The sequence below is a fragment of the Pteropus medius genome, unplaced genomic scaffold (assembly GCF_902729225.1).
Source record: "Pteropus medius unplaced genomic scaffold, Ma_sr-lr_union100, whole genome shotgun sequence".
In the NCBI taxonomy this organism is placed as follows: domain Eukaryota; kingdom Metazoa; phylum Chordata; class Mammalia; order Chiroptera; family Pteropodidae; genus Pteropus; species Pteropus medius.
Genome location: NW_024351543.1, coordinates 12453677 through 12477476, shown reverse-complemented (window position 1 = coordinate 12477476; position 23800 = coordinate 12453677). Strand labels below are relative to the sequence as shown.

General features: G+C 34.9%; 1 pseudogene; it reads left to right on the top strand.

Annotated features, from left to right (window-relative positions):
- Positions 1-23360: 23360 nt before the first annotated feature.
- Positions 23361-23477, top strand: LOC120586860 (uncharacterized; annotated as a pseudogene).
- Positions 23478-23800: the final 323 nt, after the last annotated feature.

The window sequence follows — 23800 nt, the reverse complement described above, 5'->3', positions numbered from 1 at the left end:
AATATTAACAATTATAGTCAGCAAATATATAGTGAATGTTTCCTCCCGCTAGTCAAAAAAGAATTGACAAAATTTAGAATTGTGTCCAAAAATGTTTTAATGAGTTTTAAGAAGAATTAAAATTATAACATTGACCAGCTGTAAAATGGATTGGAATTTGGCACAAAGAAAGAAAATAATTTTTAGATAGAAAGATAGTAAAAGAAATTATAACTTCAATCATAAAAATTTAGTTAGAAAATTTCATAAAATATCATTTTTTAATAAAAAGTGCAATATTTTTTATTGTCATCAGTTGTAGAATAAACAATACCAAAAATAAGTGATTCAGAATTTTAAAAATTGCAACTTTTCTTTGTCTTTAGATGATTCCTACAGCATATGAGCTCTGAACAATTAACATTTAGGTATGTTTTGTCTCAGAGTACTTCCATATATTTGAGAAATTTGTCAATTTACAGATGAAACCACAGAATTTGATAATATAAATTACTGGACTTTTTACATCCATTAAAGAAGAATTTCAGCTACATATGCAAAAATTTTACTATTAAAATAGTGTTCCAGCTGTGTTAGGCCAAAAATCAGGGAAAGTCCATAATTATCGATAGAGTTCACTCTTGGTATTACACCTTCTTCGGTTTTTGGACAAGTGTATAATGCCATGTATCCCCCATTATAGTACCATACAGAGTAATTTCATTGCCCTGAAAATGTTCTGTGTTCCACCTATTTATCCCTCTCTCTCCTTAACCCCTGGCAGCCCCTCATCTTTTTACTGTCTACAGAGTTTTGCCTTTTCCGGAATGTCATATACGGAAAAGTTGACTCGTGAACAAGACAAGTTTAAACTGCTTAGGTTCATTTATACACTGATTTTTTATTTTCTTTTCAATAAATACCTTCATAGGATCCATCTTTGGGAGTCCACAGATGCAGAGGGCTGACTATATGCATCGATCTATGCCATTTTATACAAGGGAGTTGAGGATCTGTGGATTTTGGTATCCATGGGGTACCAACTGATTTCTTTCACTTAGTAATGTACAGTTACGGTTCTTCCATGACTTTTCATGACTTAATAGCTCATTTCTTTTAGTTCCAATTATTATTATATTGTCTGGATATACCACAATTTTTCTATTCATCTACTGAAGGACATCTTATTGCTTCTAAGTTTTGGCAATTACGAATAAAGCTTCTATAAATATCTGTGTGCAGGACTTTGTGTAGATATATATTTTCAACTACTTTGGAAAAATACCAAAGAGCAAGAATGTTGAATCCTGTAGTAAGGGTATGATTTAGTTTTATGAGAAAGCACTAGCCAATCCTCTAAAGTGACTATAACATTTTGCATACTTACCGGAAATGAATAAGAGTTCCTGTTGCTCCACATCCTTGCTAGCATTTGATGTTATCTGTATTTTAGATTTTGGCCATTCAAATAGGAGTGTAGTAGTGTTTCATGATTGTTTTAATATGCATTTTCATGATGACATATGCCATGGAGCATCTTTTTATATGCTTATTTGCCATCTGTGTATATACCTCAGTGTAGTGTCTGTAAGGGTCTTTGGCCTTTTTTTTTTTTTTTAATCATGTTGTTTGTTTTCTCGTGTTGAATTTTAAGAATTCTTTGCATATTTTGTATAAAAGTCCTTTACTAGATGCTTCTTTTGCAAGTATACTCTCCCAATCTATTGCTTGTCTTCTCATTCTCTTGACATTTTCTCTCACAGAGCAGAAATTTTAATTTTAATGAACTCCATTTTATCAGTTATTTTCTTTATGGATTACATTTTTGGTGTCATGTCTGAAAAGTCATTGTCCTGCCCAAGGTCATCTAGGTATTCTCCTATGTTATCGTTTAAGAGATTTATAGTTTTACCTTGTATATTTAGGTCTGTGGTCCATTTCGAGTTAATTTTTGTGAAGAGTGTAAGGACTGTTTAGATTCTTTTTTTTTTTTTAATGTGGATTTCCAGTCGTTCCAGCACTATTTGTTAAAAAGACACAACCTTATTTTACACCATCACTTTGTTGTATTGCCTTTGCTCCTTTTTCAATGACCAGTTGACTGTATGTATGTGTGTCTATTTCTGGTCTCTCTATTCTGTTTTATTGATCTATATATCTGTTCGTTTGTTAATACCATACTGTCCTAATTACTGTAGCTTTATAGTAAGTCTTGATCTCAGGTAGTGTCACTCCTCCAACTGTGCTCTTCTCATTTAATATTGTATAGGGGATACAGCACTGATAAGGCTCAATCTACCTTGATTTAATCATATTCTTACTCTACCACGAATCCTAGATGAGAACTGGAAGGTATACTGGACCACTTCTCCTTTGGCAGGACTTGAACTCCATTTTTGCTACCCCTAACACTAAGCAACTGCTGAGTTATGCTGTTTTTCAGCCATTGTCTGAACAGCTATTAGGCCTCTCACCCTGGAAAGCTTAAATATCAGCAGTCGCCTGGAAAAAAAGTTCAGAAATGCTAGACTCACTTCTTACTTCCATTCTTTCTGGAATGTTGGCCCCTTAAGTCTTGGACGTCTTGGTAGACCAGAAATGCAATGTTCGTTCTCCAGTTATATGGGACTGCTGAACAGTCTTCTGGCCTTGTCACTCTTAGCAGCAGTTTTCTCCTCAACTTCTCAGCCTTTCTCCATAGACTAAAAAGCGGGCACTTTCCCTATTGGGAAATCTGGCATGCAGAAGGTTGGGCTTAGCTCGCTGAGCTTTCTTTTTTTCTGGAATCCATCCCCTGAGACCCGGTTGCCTTGGCAGCTCTCCAGTACATTCATACAAGCACTGATGAACCACAAGCTACTACTACCTTATCATCCAAAGCAGAAGTCCAATCATTTATGGATCATGAATTCGATCGTTCTCATGTGATATTGTTCCAACAATTCTCATCTGCATTTTGTTTTAAAGGGTACTTCAGAGAAAATGAAATTTGTCCAATCTATATTTGCTGTTTTTGATTTTTAACTCTTCTGTGTCTTATTATTTTAGGCTTATTTCTTATATAGAATTTGGATTTTTTTAATTAAATCAGAGAGTTTTTGTTTTTAATGTGGAAATTATCCTCTGAAAGGTGGCAGAACATGCTACCCGAAAATACAGCTGTAGAAGTTCAGGACATGCAACCCGAAATATACCTTTTTGGTATATTGATTATTTTGAATTGAAGGCACTTGAAAACAGCAAATGCAAGGAAAAATTTTCTTATAACTCCTCTTATTTGCTTAACGGTGGATACTGCAAAAGGCACTTTATTATCATAAATCCTCTCCCCGAGAGTTTCATCAACCAAGAAAATACAAGAAATAGACACTACATTCAGACAAATTTGTCACAAACTACCATTTATCCCATCTATTCTTCTAAGGGCCCATTCATTTTTCTGAAAAAAAAAAAAAAATTACTTAGTTTCCCCTAAGAAGACTATATCCCCTACCCTTTTCCCTATTAAGATGGTATTTAAACCTGAATTCTAAGCCAACTGGGAGAGGTATTCATTTTTCCCTGGGTATCTCCCATGTACACATGAGGTATATATGTTAATAAACTTATGATTATTTTTCCCTTGTTGATCTATATTTTGTTATAGGGGCCCTAGCCAAGAACATAGATGGATAGAGGAAATTATTTTTTCCTTCCCTATACCTCAAACTCAAATATTGTGGTGACCAATAGGCAAAGTCTTATTTTCCTTATTTAAAAATATACTTTTTTTCCATGCTTCTTTGCTTTTTAAAATTTTGACATTTTTCTTATTGCTCAAGTTATATATGCTCTTTTCTCTTTTGACTTAGAAATTATTAATCTTATTTTTATTTTAGTAACAGTTACTTTTAACATAAAAGCACAAAGCCTATGTATGCATTTATTTCTTCAAGCATCAAAAGTAATTGATCATTTAAAATCATAATTTTTCATATCATTTTTCCCTATGCCAGTGATTCACATTTATTGTAAGAATGTGGGGTTCCACAGAAGATGATTTTCATTTTTTTTTTGCTTCCTAATGTTTCCTTTCAGAAATTATTTCTACTATTCATATTGTTTTATATATCATTAGCAAATAATACAACATAAATTCTATTTTTATAGCTTTTATTGTCCATGGTTCTTTTTATCCCCAATGCTATGTCTTCCCCATTTGTAATGTCTTTGTTTTGATTTAGTCCAGTTGTTTTGATTTAGTCCAGCCACTATATTTCTTCAGGTAAAACTTCCAAAAAGGAACAAGAATGGTAAATTATCTGAATTCCTGAATATCTTTGAAGAATTTTTTTTTCTCCTTGGCGTAAAAGCACTAACTTATTTACACACATGGTAATTTAATTTTTTTTGCTCAGAACTTATGTAATTTCTTCTTTTTTGTTGTTTTCTGTTTGTTTGTTTTACTAATATTCAGCGTTGCATAAAATTCTGTTGCCAACAATTTTTTTTCCATTATATACAGGCTGTCAATAATCTATTTTTTAATGTGCATGTGTGTTTTCTATTTACTTAGAATAAAACAGTTAGAACTTTCAAAATGTTTTCATGTGTTAATCTCTTTTCCTTCATTTTGCTTGAATTTCCACAATTTTTATTAACAAACCTCTATTTTTTATTCTCAGAAATGTTCGGTATTATTTGAATGTTCATTTTCTTCTATCTTCTTTATACATTTTTTCCATTACATGTTCACAGTGTCTTAAAAATGGATATCACATCCCCTTTTAAAGACAGGTAAACCCCAGCACAGAGGGTTTTAAAACTCCCCCAGCCTGATCAGACTACAGTGCTCTTTCCTATGAGAAAAGGAATATATCCAGTTAACATTAATATATATGTGTGTGTATGTACATATAAGTAAAGCTCAGAGGGGTAATCTGTGTCAAGCAGTGTCACATAGCATATTGGGAGTGGGGCGGGGAGGGAGAAAGTACTGAGACTATAACTCCCTAAATTTGAGGCTATCTTTTCTAGTATTTCTAATTTTTCTAATTTCAAATATTCTTCTAAGATGATGAGCAACAGGAAGAAAACTCAATTTCAACAGCTCAAAGGGATGCATCGTAGGAAGGGCATTTTGGAGACTGGCAGGAAGCAGTAGACAGGACTCACATACCACACGCAAGGAAAAAAAAATCATTTGTAAATCATATCACCCGCAAGGAAAAAAAAATCATTTGTAAATTCCTCCGCATGCAGCTATGCAAGGTGGCTGCTGAAGCCGGGCTGTTCTTTTTTATTAAGGAGTCTTGGAGGTGGCAAAGCAGTCATCAGCTTATGCAAATTCCTGTGCGTACAAAAAAGGGACCTTTTAAGCTGCCTCTTACTTTATTATTGCTGAAAGAAAGAAAAGAAAAGCATAAAAGGAGAGGGGGGTGGGGAGAATTAAGGATCTAATAACAGTGAGAGCTCGCTGCCCAGGTTGTGCCTCTTGCTGTGTTTGAATGATTTTTCTTTGTCGACAGCCCTGCACTGGGCTATTTTTAGTATCTCTTTAATAATTGAGCTGTAGCAATTGTGCTCAGCAGCTGGAACAGGCAGGGAAAATAGCAGCTCAAAGAAATAGTGCAGCAGGGTCATAATTTAAGTCAAGCAGCATTATAGAGCATACCTTTCTCAAAGATAGAATGCTGAGGTGGAAAGAAAAAAAAACTTGAGAAGAGTAGAAAGTGAAGAAGACAAAAAGAAGTGATAGATGCAAAGTTTGTTTTCTCTATTAAAAAAAAAAAATCCTGAGAAGGCGCCCCGTTAGATTCTTTTGACGGTAAAGAAAGTGAGGAGGGCCTTTCTACTTCATGAGGCAAACAGGACGACGAAACTTAGGTTACCAGAAGAATTCTTTCCTTATTCTCAGGGCTGAACGAAAAAGAGCATTCCCGCGCCACAGCAGAACTCCACAACTCTGTGAGTGGCATGAAGCTAACAGTTAGAAGGAACTTTGGCCACTGAGAGAAAATGACTGTGATGAGAAGGAAGAAATCTCACATTGCCCAATATTTTCCTGTCCTGAAAGGTTGTGGACAAGGACTATCCACATTTCAACCTCATACTTCGGTTTTTCAAAGCCCAATTCTCAGCTCCATCATTAAATACCTGATTTAGGTTATTAAGCCAGTGGGCATGGTATAGATCTCACTTTGCTGAAATTGTTACTTTAATTGCTGGCTCTCTCCCAGGCGGGAGTCTGCAGAGCCCAACGTGAGATGGAGACCTGCCAAATGGAGATTTAATGAGTGCCCATATATCTGATCAGTGGAGACATTCAACCTGAGTAATTCATGCAGTATAAACAAACAAACAAACAAGTAACCAAAGTGGTCAAGGCTGTTTCCAATTAATTAATTGATCACACTAACTCGACAACTGCCAAATTGCTCATGTCTCTTTTTGACCAGGCAGAGACTGCTAAAGATTGATGAGGTTGTAAGTTTTCTTCCTCAGCACTTCAAACTTTTGCCTTTTACATTTTCCTTTTTTTCTTTTTCTTTTTTTTTTTTGCTACAATCTTTTTTTGTCTTTCACCACCTCCGTTTGTTTTCCATTCTTGTCTCCTTGCCTTCTTCACTGTATTTCTCTCTGCCCTTTTGGTTCCCTTCTACTTTCTAGCTGGGGTATTGGACTGCAGCCTTAGGTAGAAACTTTCTAAGCTGAGCTGGCTTGGTGTGACATTCCATCCAGTAGAGGTCAATATGACAAAAGGAATTCCCTCAACTACCTAGGCATATACACAGGCTATCAGTACGATATAGCAAAGATAAATGGCTATTCAATAATTTCCCCCACCAGCTTCTGTGTCCTTTGTCAAAATAGTCATTTTGTTTGAAACTAGTCTTTAGGAACTTTGAAACGAAAAGCCAGTATAAAAAATACTTTTTCTATATTCCTTAAACATTTGGGTAAATGTTCATTCATGGTTCTTATAAATAGGAAAATTAAAAAGGAAAGGTGGAAGCCTCTGGTTAAAATATCAGCCCTCACATAGGGGTTTAAATACCTCACACATACTTTAGGGCTTCAGGAGGTCAAAAAGAGTTTTCAGGTGTGATAAGCTTAATCATCAAAAAAAAAATTGAATCAGTGTAAAACCTGGTAAATATCAGAATGCACTTTTTCATTTGAATTCATTCTGTAAAAATTGGTTATGTTATGGAAGAACGATTGGATAGGACTGCTTGACTGAAAAACACTTTCAGTAGACACAAAGAGGATGAGGATACTTGTGGGATTGTCTTTGCGTTTTGTAGGCTAGTCCTTTCTTTTTTTTCTGTCTATGAGTTACTCAACACACAGAGCATGCAGATCCTGTCTTCTGGCAGGCAGGGAGAGATATCCACATATCAGTACACTTGCAGGCATTTAGGAGACTGCCAGTGGTCAAGTTGACAGACTTTCCTGAAGGTCCGGCAAGTAGAATCCACACAATTGAAAATGAGATCTGATGGGTTCAGAGCAATTAGAACTTCAGAGCAGGAACTTGTCCTCTCTGAATGACTTGACTCTGGCCACAGAATTTACTTGTTACTTTCCTAGAGCTTCGGGAACAAATTGTCGCAAATGTCATGGATTAAAACAACAGAAATTTATTCTCTCACAATTCTGGAGGCCAGAAATACAAAATTGGTATCACTTGGCCTAAATCAAGATGTTGGCAGGGCTGAGTACCCTCCAGAAACTCCAGCAGAAATCCGCCCCTGCATCTTGCAACTTCCGGTGGCTCTTAGCGTTCCTTGTTTTGTCACGCATCACTCCAACCAGCGCTTCCATGGTAGCATCGCCTCCTCCTCTTCTGTCTGTCATATTTCCCTCTGTCTCACTCTTATAAGGACACTTGTCATTGGACTTAAGGCCCACTCAGATAATCCAGGATAATTTCCCCATCTCAAGATTTTTAAATTAAATATATCTACAAAGGTTCTTTTTCCAAGTAAGATAATGGTCACAAGTTCTGAGGATTAGGATGTGGAGACATAGCTTTTGGGAGGGTCACTCTCTGGCTCACTATATACCCTCTGTCTAATAAAATGCTCACATCCCCAGATCCACTCGGACACTGTTCACACTCTAAATGAGACATTTTACTTTCTTCTTCTTGTTTCTTAAATGATGACACTAATAACAAAATAGCTAATATTTATTGAGTGAGTGGCATTATCCACTCATAGAGTTATGTGTTGGGCTGAATAACATGAAATCGTTAATGTTTGTCAGTTTTCCACAAAAACAGCAATTTCATTTGGTTTAGTCACATATATTCATTCATTTAAAACTAATTTTTGCTCTAGAAGAAAACTACTGTTGTTACTATCATTTTATAGAACTGAAGTAAAGAATAGTTAGGGAACTTATTCATGATTATATGGGTCATAAAAATTATGTTAGTAACATTAGTATTCACTCCCGATGGCCAAGTTCCTAGGCTCCTGCTTGACCTACCTCCAGCTACACTCTTCTTCTCTTGCTATAGAGGAAGTTTTTCTATAATTTATGCCAGATGGTGAACTGAGGGCCATCCCTGCTTCTTCTGGGTCCTCAGGTCATTTTGTACCTTTTCTCAAATCTGCACACAAAAGGCACAAAAGGAAATGAAGAAAGAAGATGGATTGAATAAAGGAAGTGAGGAAGAAGAGTACAAAAGATAAAGAAACAGAATTACAGAGATAATAAGTCAGTTAAAACAGAAAAGAAATAAGATTCTTTCTCTAAGAGAAAGGGATAGAGAATATACATGTGTTGAGCAGTGCTCCAATACCAAAACTTCTAAAGATTAATTTTGCTTACTGCCGAATACTCACAAAACTCCTGCAAAGTGACAATGGGTATCCCAAATCTAAACCTGGATATATGGTTAGTTAACGAGATAGTGGAAACCAGGTATTCAAAAAATAAAAATGAAAACGAGGAGAAGGAGAGGAAAGAGCAAGAATATATAGCTCATTGTTTATTATTTTTCAAATCATAAAAAAAGTACTCAGTAATCTATAAGTGCTGGACTTCTGAAAGCAAACACCAGCACACATAGTCCCTTCATTTAAAGATTAAGAAGTAAAGGGGACAGAATGAGAAGTCACTACCGCTGGTGAGAAGAGAAGAAGGTAAAAGAAGACAAAAAATATATATATCACATATATACATGTATATATGTATATACAAATATATATATATATTTATATATATATATACACAAATATATACATATTTGTATGTATATTATATACATACACAAGTTAAGCTTTGGTAATTTCTGGTACTTTAATAGTAAAAAAAAATAGAAGAACAAGCATAGGGAGGAATTTCTATTTAGTTTTACATTACACCATCTTCCACTAATCTGTAATGAAGAGAGTAAATCATAACCCACAGTAGGAAACATGAAATTTTTTTCTTTAATTTTATTATTTTAATGTCCCATGTTTCACACAGTACCAAGAACTGAAAATTAGGGATGTCTGGTCCCCTGAAAACAAATCTCTGTAAAAGAAACAACTAAAAATATGTAGAGAGTGAAGTATTCAAACAAAGCACAGGGATGCTCCAAGTGTCATCTATTTTCAATGTCAGCTTTGGGGGAGAATTGTATTTCTGCTTCTCATCAATATGCAGTGATTTCTTAAGTCTGCTCAGGTGGGATACCTGCTGAAAGAGACTTACTTCAGTTTTTTGACATATGCTTTGTTTTTGTTCTCATGGGAACTGAATTACACTTTATTCTTCCTTGCAAGCAGCAAAATTTTAACCATAATACTTGACTTTTAAGCTACTTACCTTTTGAAAAAAGTATTTTTCCTACTGATTAAGAAGCAACATATATTCATAATAAAGAATTTAGAAATAAATGATGAAATTTTCCAATAATCCTAATAACCAGAGATGACCACTATTAATGTTTGTTAAATTCCCTTTAAGCCTTCTTTGTATTTACATACACATCTTATCAAATGCAACAGTGCTGTATAGAAGGTATTAATAGTCATTCTATTTACACCAAATGTAAGTCAGGGTTCGAGAGAGAGAGAGAGAGAGAGAGAGAGAGAGAGAGGAGAGATAATAGATAGATAGGTAGATAGATAGATAGATAGATAGATAGATAGATAGATAGATAGATAGATTTATTATAAGGAATTAGCTCACACGATTATGAGAATTGGTAAATTCAAAATCTTCAGAGGAAGCCTGTAGTACAGGAGACTAAGGGAAAGGTGATATTCCAACTCAAAAGCCATCAGATGTTCCAGTTCAAAGGCCATCAGTCAGGAAGAGTCAATATTGTACGTGAAATCCAAAGGCAGTCAGCTGGAGAATTCTCTTACTCAGGGGAGAGCTGTTCTTTTGGGGTTACTCAGACCTTCAACTGATTAGATGAGGCCCACATACATAATAGAGAGCAATCTGCTTTACTCAAATTCCAAGGATTTAAATGTTAATCTCATGCAAAAACACTTTCCCAGAAACACCCAGACTAATATCTGGCCAACTATCTGGGCACCTCATGATTCAGCATAGTTGAAACATGCAATTAAACATTACAATGTGTATACCTTGATTTGTTTAATCAGATTTTATGAGTGGATGTTTAATATAACTTTTATTTTTATTTTTTTATTTTTTTAATTTTTAAATTCTTATATTTTTACTTTTTTCAATTGTGGTAGACATACAATATTATATTAGTTTCAGGTGTAAGGTGATTTTTAAATACATGAAACTTTACAATAAATCATCCTTCTTTCATCCATGGTAGACAGTGATATTGTATCACACAACTCTATTAAGAATGAACAAACAGAACTTTTTTAAGCACGGCAAACCAGGACACCCAATGTCAGCCAATCAGAGATAAGGTGGCCCCAGAAATGTATTTCCTATTTCTCATTCCACGTGTCTCTGATTAACTGATATGAAATCACTGTCCCCAGCTAATCCTCTATTACTCTGGGGCGATACAATATATAGATCATCACTGTCCTCTGCATGTGCCCTAATAGAACTTCCTGCTCAGCACTTCCTGTTCCAATTGTAGAATCTACAGCCTATCAGTATGTAGCACCTAACTGTCTGACCATCTCCATCCTACTTCTTGGGCTAATTTTTTTCTTGATTCCTACTTTGAATAAAAATTTTTAAGTGAGGATGAGGGGGTAGAAGTAGGAGGCACCATTGAGGCCAAGAGAATAAACGGTTCAGACATCTCTAAAAGCAATACATAGTAGAAGTAGGAGAGGTCTAGCTGGGCGCGCTATTTTTCAACACTTACTTTTATGATTGTTTGGTCAAGGCAAAATTATGGGAGATCTACCCAATACCTTCCTAACTCCTGCACTGCCACCCACCCACCCCCGAATTCTCTTTTATAACGATTGGTCTGCTTATGTCATGAGGTGCATTTCAGATATCTGTGGCTGTGTTTTAATTTCTAATCCAGGCCAATTGGCCTCATTATTAGAATGACTTCCCTCCAGATTCTGGAATTAGGTTCTGTCAGTGTTGGTGAGATTTTCACTTTTATTCATATTTTCATATGTAGAAAAGTTGAGAAAGACATTTTTCTGGACCTGCAACTCAAACACGGTTGTAACTGATGGCATATGAATTCATACCACTGTTATCTAGAACTCATATATGTCCATTATGATCCACAAAGGTCAGTGACCTAACAAAAGTGACTTGACAAAATTATTTTTAATGCTTTATTGTAGATTTTACATTTGCAACTGTAACTAATTGCATGGAACATGAAATCTAATTAAACTTTGTTGTACCATCTGTGTTCTTTGGTTAAAGGACATGTACTATTAAACATGTGTTGAAAAAGAAGCACTGTTAGAATTACTTAAAATTCAGTTCCTTTCATTCTCAAAGACTGGATGGTGGCAGAGTAATACTCCATTCTTGTATCTAGTCTTTAAAAGCTCCTCAGAGCTATAGCTAATTTACCTATTAGTTACAGACTAGAGATTGTACCACCAAATTAAACCTGACAATTTTAGCAATAAAGAAGATAAAGATAGAAAGAAATATGAACTCATGTACACACACATGCATGCACATACGCACATATGCATACACACATGTATGTACATATTGGGGGGGCAAGAACCTTGGTGATGCATATACACAACCGTTTTCCAAGGGTGATATCTTTTTCTCTCTCTCATCTTATGTAATGCAAATGAGAAGTATTTTGTTTAACTGGGAGGTTTTAGGACTTCCTCTGCCTGGAAATGGACCAACCTCTTAATAATTGTAATTTGTCAGTGTTACATGGTATACACATGTTAGAGAGTAGAAAAGGAAGTAAGTCAATAATGGATGCTATTGGAGTGAAATATGCACACATGCAAAAAATAAGTGACTACCATAGTTTAACTCACACTAGTATGGCCTATACTTAATTTATGCCTTCTCGAATAGTCACATGATACCTACAAAGAAATCATTGGTATTGAGTCTTAGCTAAAATCCTAAAAATCAGCTGCAGGGTAAGTTTTCACAGTCTCCTAGTCTGTTAAAAAGCTAAAAAAATATTGAGACATTTTGTCTTTGTAGGTCTTAAATTTAAAAAAAAAAAAAAGCCTGGGTGGCATCTACTTTATTTATATTCTAGCAGCTGCAGTCATGACATCAAGATGCAATACAAGTATCTCTCAGTTATGCATGCACCTGTTGTTACAGGAAAATCTGGGCCAAATGGGCAGAGGCTGTGAGAGCCTCAGTGATGGTGGGGATCCTGAGATAGTAGATGTATTTTCAGGGCAGCTGGGCCAGAGATTTAGGCATCATTAGTAGAATGTCCCCTGCTTTGGCCCGTTGTAAAACTGACTTATTCACACACAGGCAGATACCAATTTTCATGGAAAACTCACAATAAAACTAGGATGAAACAAATTCTTTTTCTCCCTTTTGTTTGAAGTCATGTTCCCTGCTGTAGAAGACCCAGAAGCACACAAGAGACCCTCAACAAATACTGGTGACTGATGGAGAAACAAAAACTTTAGACTTTGAAATGATACAAGACAATTGCCACCCATTTTTTTTTAACATGGCCATCCCAAGTATCAAACAGGCTCATTGATGGTTATGGTCATCATAAGAGCCATACCTGATAGGCAAAGCAGAAATTATATTTTGACGCTTGTGAATACTAAAGTTCACAGGTGAGTGATTTGCCCGAGGTCATATAACTTGCAGCTGATCCAGGATGAGCATACAATTGTTAGAGCAACTCTAAGTTACCTGGGCATACACAAACCTGAATTTGAATTCTGACATCACTTGTTTTCTTTCCCAGAATCAGTCTCCTCATCTGTGTATGGTTTGACGTGGGATTAAGTATAATAACCTACACCTGAAAAAAAAACACCACCATGAACGACATATCCAGGACTGTACCTGGTATGTGGCAGGTAGACTTTACTTCCTGTTTCCCACGCTACCTGTAAGCACACATCAAAACTACCTAATGGAAGTTTAAGGGACCTGTAGGGATATGTTTCTCTGAGCCAGACATTTGTGTTCAGGGATAGCTCCCTCGTGGCCAAGGTCAGGCTTGGAGGAGCTGTCACTCCACCCTGAAGGTAGCACAGGTTTGATTTAAGGTCTTCAGTGTTCAGGTGCTTCCCACTTACCTGACCACAGGTCTCCCAATACCTGGGAAGCTGTTGAGGAGGACTGGAGTAAGAGATGAAGAGCATCATAGTCATGTAAAGCTGTCCTCATGGGAACAAATGAGAATATTTTATTCTGCAAAGAAATCCCATGCTTTTCCAGTTTCTTGTTACTTTCAAAAAAAGAGTGTCATGTCATGTGATTATATGTGGCTTTCAGCCTTGAGAGAGTGCTAAAAAATATTCCCCAGTAGACCCCTTATGTTGAAACACATATTTGAATGCTGAAGCTCTCTGATCTTTACAAAGGAAGGTCTGTGGCTGAAATGCCTAGGTTCTCTTTATCAACTCTCAGCCATAAACCATCCTTTATTGATAAGCTATGCTTCAGGCAGGACCTGAGAAACGTCTGCATCTCAAGCAGCTTTAGAAATTCCTTATTTCCATTTTTCACATATAAAATAAAATTATGATGATAATATATAAATACACTGGGCTCTTGCTCTTTGCCAAACACCACACTAAGACTTGACAAACAATAACATTCTCAAGCGGGTAATATTAGTAATTGCATTTTATAGAAAAGAATACCCAAAAATCACACAGTTGTACTCATAGCAGTCACTTATGTTGCACTTACCATGCACTATCATGCACTATTCTCTCTCTCTCCCTCCCTCCCTCCCTCCCTCCCTCTCACCCTTCCTTCTTCCATTCGTATGTGGGGTATAAAACCAGTTTCTAAGTTATTCGATGTCACAAATCAAGCACAGCTAAGAGAGAGTCTTTATCTCTTTATACAGATATTCCCTTTTTAGGGCTGCTTTCTGCCACTTTCCCCCCATACCTTTATTGCCTCTGCTAAGTATGTAATAAAGACCTGTGATGCTTCATCCAGACACAACACAGAGCTTCTGGTGAGGACAACCAGATAAAGAGAAGCAGCTCCTACTGATGCATTTGGTACAAACCTTGGGTTGGATCACAGTGTTCCCAGATTATTACAGATTGTGAGCCAATGGTTTTTTGTGTTAGTTTTTTTTTTTTTAATTTAAACTTCAGTAGATTCCTGGAATTGATCAACTCAATATATTCTGTAAATGACTGAATTTGAAGGGAAATCAGTAGTATGTTGGATTTTAAGAACAAATTAATATGAGATAAACAATTAACAAATCACCATAGATACATGAACAGTAAGGCATGCTTTGAAAAACAAAAGTCAATAGTGACTATTCACTTTTTCCTGAAGCTTGTCTCTTTAGTTTACTGGTAGATGGGCAAAATAAGTCACTCATAAATAAAATATGCTATCAGTCAGCCCTTAGAGATTATCCAGTCCAGAAGTCCCAAATAGAGCTATTCTCACTTTCAACCCTAATGACTTGCTAATGGCTGCCAAATTAGCCACATTCAGAAGAGTTATATGGTTTTGCACAGAAATAGGAGAAAATTAACTATGATAGATTAATAATGTCTGTCATGGCCTGAATAGGATGAAAGTCTATTTTTTTAGGATCCTGATTCCAACCTAGAAGTCATTAATCGAGACTTAGATTTTGAGGAACTAATTATCGCTTTTTAACTAAAGTAAAAAAAAAAATAGCTAGTTAGGTTAAAACTAATGGCTCTGAAATTTCTCAGTATTGCTTATCTAAGATATCCTGTACATTTTTAAAATCAGAAAATAACAAATATAACAAAATATAAAATCTTAAATTTGCAGCTTGATGAATTTTTACATAAGTAAACACCTGGGTAACTATCACCTTGATCAAGATGTAAAACTTTCAGAAGTTTCCTTTGAACCCCTTTCAGTCAGTAATCCCAAAGGTAACCACTAGTCTGACTTCTGTAACAATTGTGTACTTCTGTTTGTTCATTAACTGCATAGAAATGGAATCATAGTATACACATGGACATATTTTTTATCATCTGAGTTTAATATCTGTCACTAAGTTGGTAATTCACAGTAAGTTGAATGAGAGTTCAACATCTTATGAATGGAAAAAGTATTGTACTTTATAAAACAGATTGCTTTGGAGAAAGAGGTATATTAGAGCCTATGCAAACCTCTGCTGACATCAGTGCAGTACCTCTTTAAGACAAGGCTAAACTGGCACCTGCACCTCGAAAAGACTTTCTGGAAAACTATATACTCTGAAAAAGCTCTATATGTAAATAACTAGAAATGTTAGTCCCACTATAACAAAATCCTTTTAAATGACCTCAATAAGCCTCCAAAGAAAATTGCCCAGGACTAGGAAGGAATAAAGAAAACTGTACTTCCTTTTCTGCAGCTGCCCCACAGAGAATAATAGGAAACCACACTCTATAATCAGGAAGAGGAGATGGAAAGTTCTGCTCTTTCAAAGTGTGGCCCTGGAATTGCGACTGCCTCTTGAAACAGGATACATCAACATGGCCCATGGGAAGTGAAAGTGCAGACAAAAAAAAAAAAGAAATCTTTTGGCTGGCACAGGCAGATGACAGAGGAGATGATTAGAGTCTGTGTGGGTCTTTGCACACAAAAACAAAAGCAAATTCTACTTGCAATTAACAAATGTAGTGTTCACCTTGCCTGGACTTGAGATTCCAGTTAAAACAGCCTGAGTGGTCTGAAAACTCTTAACAAAGAAATCAATGCTCGTCCCCAACCCAGCCCTACAGGACTATCGCGGGTGAAGCCCTTCTAAGCACGAGGTCAAGTTCCAAATTACAATTATAAGATAAATGAATGAAAATTAAGATATATATAACAATAATATCATTTACGTAATTTTGTTTATTAAATAATCTGTTAAAATATGATTTAAAAAGACTAAAGCTAAAAGTAACTAAAAACTATATGAAATAAAACACCATCAGGAAGAGGGGAAAACAAATAACAATTTTATAATTAAATATATATATATATATATATATATATATAAAAACATATATATGTATATATAACACATATATATATAACATTTAGAGATGATTTCTGCAACTTATAGCAGCTATACAATCATTGATGAAGTGGAATATACACTTAAGGGAAGTATACAGAAAGAAAAAGAAAGACTTTAAAAATGAAAAACATGAGGGTTCCTTTTTCTCCACAACCTCTCCAACACTTGTTATTACTTGCCTATTGATGATAACCATTCTAACAGGTATGAGATGGTATCTCATTGTGGTTTTGATTTCCATTTCCCTAATAGCTAGTGAAGTTGAACATCTTTTCATTTATCTGTTGGCCATTTGTATATCTTCTTGGGAGAAGCGTCTGTTCAGGTCCTCTGCCATTTTTTAATTGGGTGGTTTATTTTTGTTGTTGTTGAGTTGTATGAGTTTGGTGTGCAAATTGGTATAACCACTATGTAAAACAGTATGAAGTTTCCTCAAAAAACTAAGAATTGAATTACCGTATGATCCAGCAGTCCCTCTTCTGGATATTTACCCAAAAAACCTGAAAATCTTTATCCACAAAGATATATGCACCCTGATGTTCATTGGCTTCATTAGTCACACTGGCCAGGACATGGAAGCAACAGAAGTGTCCTATGAGAGATGACTGAATAAAGAAGATATAGTACATATATACAATGGAATATTACTCAGCCATAAGAAAAGATGAAATACTGCCATTTGCGACAACATGGATGGATCTTGAGATAATCATGCTAAGTGAAATAAGTCAGACAGAAAAAGTTGAAAATGACATGATGTCACTCATATATGCGATATAAAACCAAAAACAGCAAACAAACATGACAAACAAATAGAGACTCATGGACAGGGACAGTGGGTTAGTGGTTACAAGACGGAAGTGGGGAGGGAAGTAGATAAGGGTAAAAGGGGTCAAATATTGGTGACGGAAGGAAATCTAACGCTGGGTGGTGAAAATACAATATAATATATATACAATTCACTCTTGAATGATACACTTGAAACTTATTTGATTTTGTTAATGTCACCCCAATAATTTTTCATTTAAAAAAATCATAACAGATTAGTGATAAAAAAAATAAAGAACGTGAAAGGATTTAAGAGAAGTCAAGAGGATATAATAATAAAATTTGACATTCATCTAATGAGTATTCTATAATAAGAGAATGCAGAGAATCGGAGCAAAAGAGTATTCAAAGAGAAAAAGACGCACTTTTCTAGAATTGATGAAAAGCATGAGTTCTTGCATTTACAAAACATAATGGCTCCAAAGGATAGTAATTAAAATGGAATCTTTTCCTAATAGGAAAATCGTAGAACACTAAAGAAAAAGAAAAGCTTAAAGGCAGAAAGTAAATATCAGATTATAGGAGTGATACAGAAGATTTCTCAAACACAAAATAAAGGTTAAAAGAGTTGAATAACATCTATAAAATTATGAGGAAAAACAATCATCAACCTGAAATGCTATGTCCAGGAATGTTATTATTCAACAGTAGGTACCAAATAAAGATATTCTCAAACAAATCAGAAGTGACAGAGTGCACCTGTGTTTTTCCTTTTTGTTATGTCATTCTATGGCTTTCATAATTCAAGTCAAATTCACTTGTGTAGATAACTATAAAATTCTTAAAGACTATGTTAGAAAATCAAATTCAATATTGCACCAGAATTATGTAATCTGAATTTAATGTTGCATGACCAACTTTGGCTTATCCCAGAAATACAAGAGTAGTGTAATATTAGAAAACACTCAAAAGTATGGATTGAATGACATAAACTCCTTTCTTTTGCGTTATACACTTTTAGTCATCTTCCAGATAAAGTACTATGAAAATTAAACAACCTACTATAATGCCTAACACAAAATAATTATATTTTATGTAAACCTATAAATTATACTGAATGTTATATAACTGTATATTACTGTATAACAGTGTTACCACGAATTTAGTGGCTGAAAAGAACACAGATTTACTATTTCACAGTTTGTCGGGTTAAGAGTCGTGGAACAGCTCAACTGGTTGTTTGCTTTAGGATATCACAAGGTTGCAATCAAGGTATTGTTTGGGGCTGCAGTCTTATCTGAAGCTCCACTGGGGAGTAATCTATTTTCAAGGTTGCGTGGTTGTTGGCAGAATCTTGTCCCTTGTGGGCTATTAAACTAAGAGCCTCTGTCTCTTGCTGGTTGTCAGTTGGGGGCCATCACCTGTTTCTCGCCATTTGGGCCTTCTCAGAATAACTGCTTGCTTCTCAAAGCCTTCAAGACAGAAATTCTCCTGACAAAATAGGTTCAAATCTTCTGTAACATTATCAGGATAGTGACATCTCATTAACTTTGCCATATTCTATTGATAGAAGCAAGTCACATGTCCCATCCACAGTCGAATTTCATAGGGCATGAATACCAGGAGGTTATCTTAGGGCCACCTTTGAGTATGTCTACAACAAATGCACTTATATTTTAATATACAGTTATAAAGAAATAGTAATAAAAGTTATTTTTTCTTTTCTTAACTTCTGTTTTTGCTCTTTCTCTTCTCTCTTCACTTACATATGTCTTGCTACAGAGCTGATGCTATGCGTCCCTCTTATGTTGGGGTAGCAGCATTTAAAGTGAGTACTGGTCATAGCTGTCTACATCACAGCACATGTCATGGCTTGCATGTCATTTTAACAAGATAATTTAACTAGAAACTTTGGTGCGAATGATGTTTTCTAGTAAGTAATTTAAAGAGACAGTGATATTCTTACAGAAAACAAGACTGGAGATATGTTCCGGATTGTTTGGAAATTTACAAATACAATATAGTGTTGAACGAATTTCTACATTTCATTGAATGCAACTAACTCAAGTTGAGGACTTCTAGACTGACAAAAATCTCCTCTTGTGCACTGGTCTGGGATTTCCTTATTATACATCTGCGGAATGAATTTTTCAGGGAAAGTGATCATTTATGTCTATTCCATTGTCTCTTGGAAAGGCTAATTTCTTTCAAACAAGCAGGGCTCATTAATTTAGACTACTTTTTAGAAGGCCAGCCAAAATATTCAGAAATAACTATAATCATTCAAAAAGATCGTGTAAGCTCTTACTATATAAAAACCATTATACTTTAGCTTTTGGAGTATATAAGATCATAATCAATCTAGTCCCCTATATTAAAGAGTGACATCACTATTCATAATTAAATACAGCAACTGAAGCCATACCAACAGAACAGTGCTCAGTTTTGGAACCGACAAGACCTGCTTTGGGAATCTATATTTTTCCTCATTCATTTTTTTTCTATTTTAATTGTCTTGGGCTTGTTGGTATTACATGACTAAATGCTTTGACATTTGTTAATGCTAATTTAAGTAAATGATCTTTATTCTTATATCCAAACCAAGCTATTTTTGAGAAATTGGATTATAGACTCCAAATTGTCTTCAGTTATGTCTCATAATTGTCAGGATGGCTTCAGTCAAAACTGGGAAGAAAGTCTTGGTGCCCTACATACGATTCAGGAGTCTGGAATCTTAGGCATCGTTTCTGCTCCTTAATAACCTATGTTAAGCAATTTTGCAGCTCTCAAATCTGCTCTTTATAAACAGAGGCACCCTGGAATAATCTCAAAAGATTTTCTCTTGGAACACTTTCCAATTGCCTCTAGTTGATACAAAGGGTTGCTATATTGATCGGGCAAAGGACCCAAGCATCAATGTATTAGGAAAGCCTGAATTCATCAGTAAAGTCAAGTGGATACTGAGATCACAAGAGCCAGATCTTGAGAAGAATAGATGGGGTTTCACAAAGCAAAGAGTAGTTTCCTGTGAAGAATGATGTATCCTCCATTCTTCCAACCCTTTATGAACCCAAAAGCTGAAGCTCTATATTCAAGAAAACCCTCTCCTTTTCATTTCTTATAACTGCTTTATCATTTTCCATGGCTTTAGGATAAAGTCCTACTTTCTTAAACTGTTCTATAGGGTTTTGCACTATTTGGTATATAAATACCTCTTCAACTTACACCATGTCTCCCTTACCCCAGCAATTTTATTCTAGCTACCGGCACTTTTCCCAGTTCCTCAATGCAATATGTTCTCTTCACCACATTGCCTTTGCACATTCTCTTTCCTTTACCTTAATTAATAAAGACACTCTCCCTTTTTTCTCTCTCTCTCTCCCTCCCTCCCTCCTTCCCTGATGCTCCAGATGTCATTTAATCTCAACTTTATAGCACTTCCAAGCAACACGTACCCGTTTTCACTAGCAATTACCAAACTTGTAATGCTCTATAGTTTGTGTGGCTATATGTCTGTTTCACTAGATTGTAAGCTGCCTTGGTGGCCATGTCTATTTTGCTCATCATTTCCTAAGTCACATTTCATAGTAGGGATTTAATAAATATTATTAATTTATCATATATTTACCATAATTGTTCTCTTCTGTCATGTAACGTGAATTAGTTCCTCTGCTATGATAGAAGAGAGAGGCAATTTGAAAAGATGGTGCCGTGCTATCCGCGCTGTGACAAAGGGCTTCCTGTGATATATGTTCAGGAGTATTTTAAATGGATCAGGGACCATGGGGTCTTTAATTTCCATGATGAAAATTATAGCTTGCCTGATTAGTCTTTGTCATCACTTAATGATCAAGCACAAGGTAACAAAAAAGGGAGAATTTTATGTGAAACGAAATAATGGCATAAAAGCAGATTTACACCACCTTCCTCCAAAACCTAACAAAATATACCAATATCAGTTTAAGATGTGCCAATATTATAAAACTGCATATAATTCAATGTTTGTTTTGTCCTGGCTAAAAGAAATGCAGTAGTGAGCACAGAGAAAGTTCTCCCTAAACTAATCATTAATAAAAATACATGGAAAATAGCCTTTTCAAAATCTCTTTTCTAATGATGATTAAGCATTCCATATTCAAAGTCCCCTCCAACCCCGAAACTGGCTATCGTCTCTTTTACTCCTCCTCTGCTGCTCTTGTCAACAACAACAACAAAAAAGTAGATAGAAAAGTAGCCTTCAAATAAGATTCAAAGATGATGGCACACAGAGGACCTAGACAAGGTGCAAAACTAGTCAAGGAGGAGCTACTGAAAATATATTGGAACAAATAGATGGTCTAGGTAAAGATACCCATGTGTTTTGTTATTTTCTGTGTAGAAATATATACCACAGTGAAATGACTTGGTAAATAATAGCATAATTAGAAAATTTTAAAAACTCATCTACTGTGAACTATTTTAAAACTCTATTGATTAACTTCTGAATTTCAGAGAAAAATCAAAATTCCAACTGTACACTACAAAAATAGCAATAATGACGTCTCTGAATATAAAGCCAAATGTCTAAACGGCATAAAAAGACATTGCAGAAACTTAAACACTTGCATTATCAAACTAGAAAGAGTAAAATGAATCATTTTTTTAAAAATCAAGAAACCAATAATAAAAGAAACACACAAATTAATGAATTAAGAAATAGTAAGGAATTAAAAAATATCCCTAATATATAAGTTGAGGTACTGATTATTTTTTAAATCTAAGAACATCTAGCTTTTTTAAAGAGATTTCAAAAGGAAACTGAATCACAAATTAGTAAAAACAAAAATGAATAATCATATCGAGAAATAGAAATAGGAAATAACATTGTAGAACCATATGCAAAGTTGTAAAACCTGGATACATTTTTTAGAAAGATAGAAATCAATTAACTCTAAAATGCTTTAGAAAAATATACAATAGCCACTTCTGATTTTAAGCTCTTAATGAAATAGAAATAGAAGGGTAATTTTTATATGACCTCTGTCACCTCTCTCATTCACACACATACACACACATACATACACACACACATACACACACACACACACACACACACACACACACACACACAATGCCCAGAAACATTAGAGCATGCCCAGAAATATCACTATGATTAAGCAGTAGGAGGCTATATTGGTCAAAGCAATTAAGAGTATGACATAAGAGATGAAAATATTGGATTGGAAGAGACAAAATTATTATTATTTGAAGATCTTGCGAATACATGCCTGGAAAACACATAAGGGGAAAAAAAAGAAAAGAAAAAAATAGGAATCTAGTCGAGTGGCTGGTTACAAAATCAATATATTGTTCTTATACAAACAATAACAGATTAGAAATACAAAGAGAGAAATTTCCTTTCATGTTAGTGACATAAAAGATAGCATGACTCAGAATGAATTTCGTAAGCAAAATACTACATAAAAAGGACTTAAGACTCTGCTTAACAACATCAAAAAAGGTTTGAATAAAGCAGAACACTTAATTAGACTGGCCTTGGATAAGAAAACTCAATATTACAAAGACACCAGTACTACCTGCCACGATCTTTACATTTTTATTTCAGATGAGTTTCTATGGCCTTATTCGTGTTCATATGAATTGGGGTATCTATATAAGACAAAGGGACTGAGAGAGAAAAAACAGGCAGAAAATGAGGGACATAGACTTGGAAAATAATATAGTAAAACTGATATAAAAAAGAATAGCTGGCAAAAAAAAATTAAAATAATAAATATGCAAGAGAGAAAGAGGCCTACCACTTACTAAGCCATCGAAAGCTTCATTATTTTGATTCTAGTATTCAAAGAGACATAAAAATCAATAAAATAACAAAGATTTCAGATACAGCCTCATGGAAATATTGGACTAAATATGTTATAAGGATAGTATTCCAAACAAATAATGTGACTGTTTATGTTTAGGGAAAAAAAAATGCTTAATCCTTCTCTCTCATTATACTAAAATAGCACTTTGGATCTACGGCCATGCCACCCTGAACAAGCCTGATCCTGTCTGATCTCAGAAGCTGTAGGGTCGGTCCTGATTAGTACTTGGATGGGAGACCATCTAGGAAGACCAGGTGCTGTAGGCATAAAAATAAATAAATTACATAAATAAATAAATACATACATACATACATACATACATAAAATAGCAGTTTGGTTAAAATTTTATATATAATAATATATTTAAAAGAACTCAATAAGAACATGAGTGACTTATTTTTATCAGACTTGGGAAGAGAAGGCATTTTTAAGTATAACGTGAGTTCCAGAAAAATATTAAATTTGTAGTAAATGTTAAAAATTTTTATAATAAAGATCAATTTTATAAAAAAAGTGTGACAAACTAAACAGTTTATTTATATTTATGTTTACATAATTGCAGATAAAAGTATTTTAGATGAAGAACTTT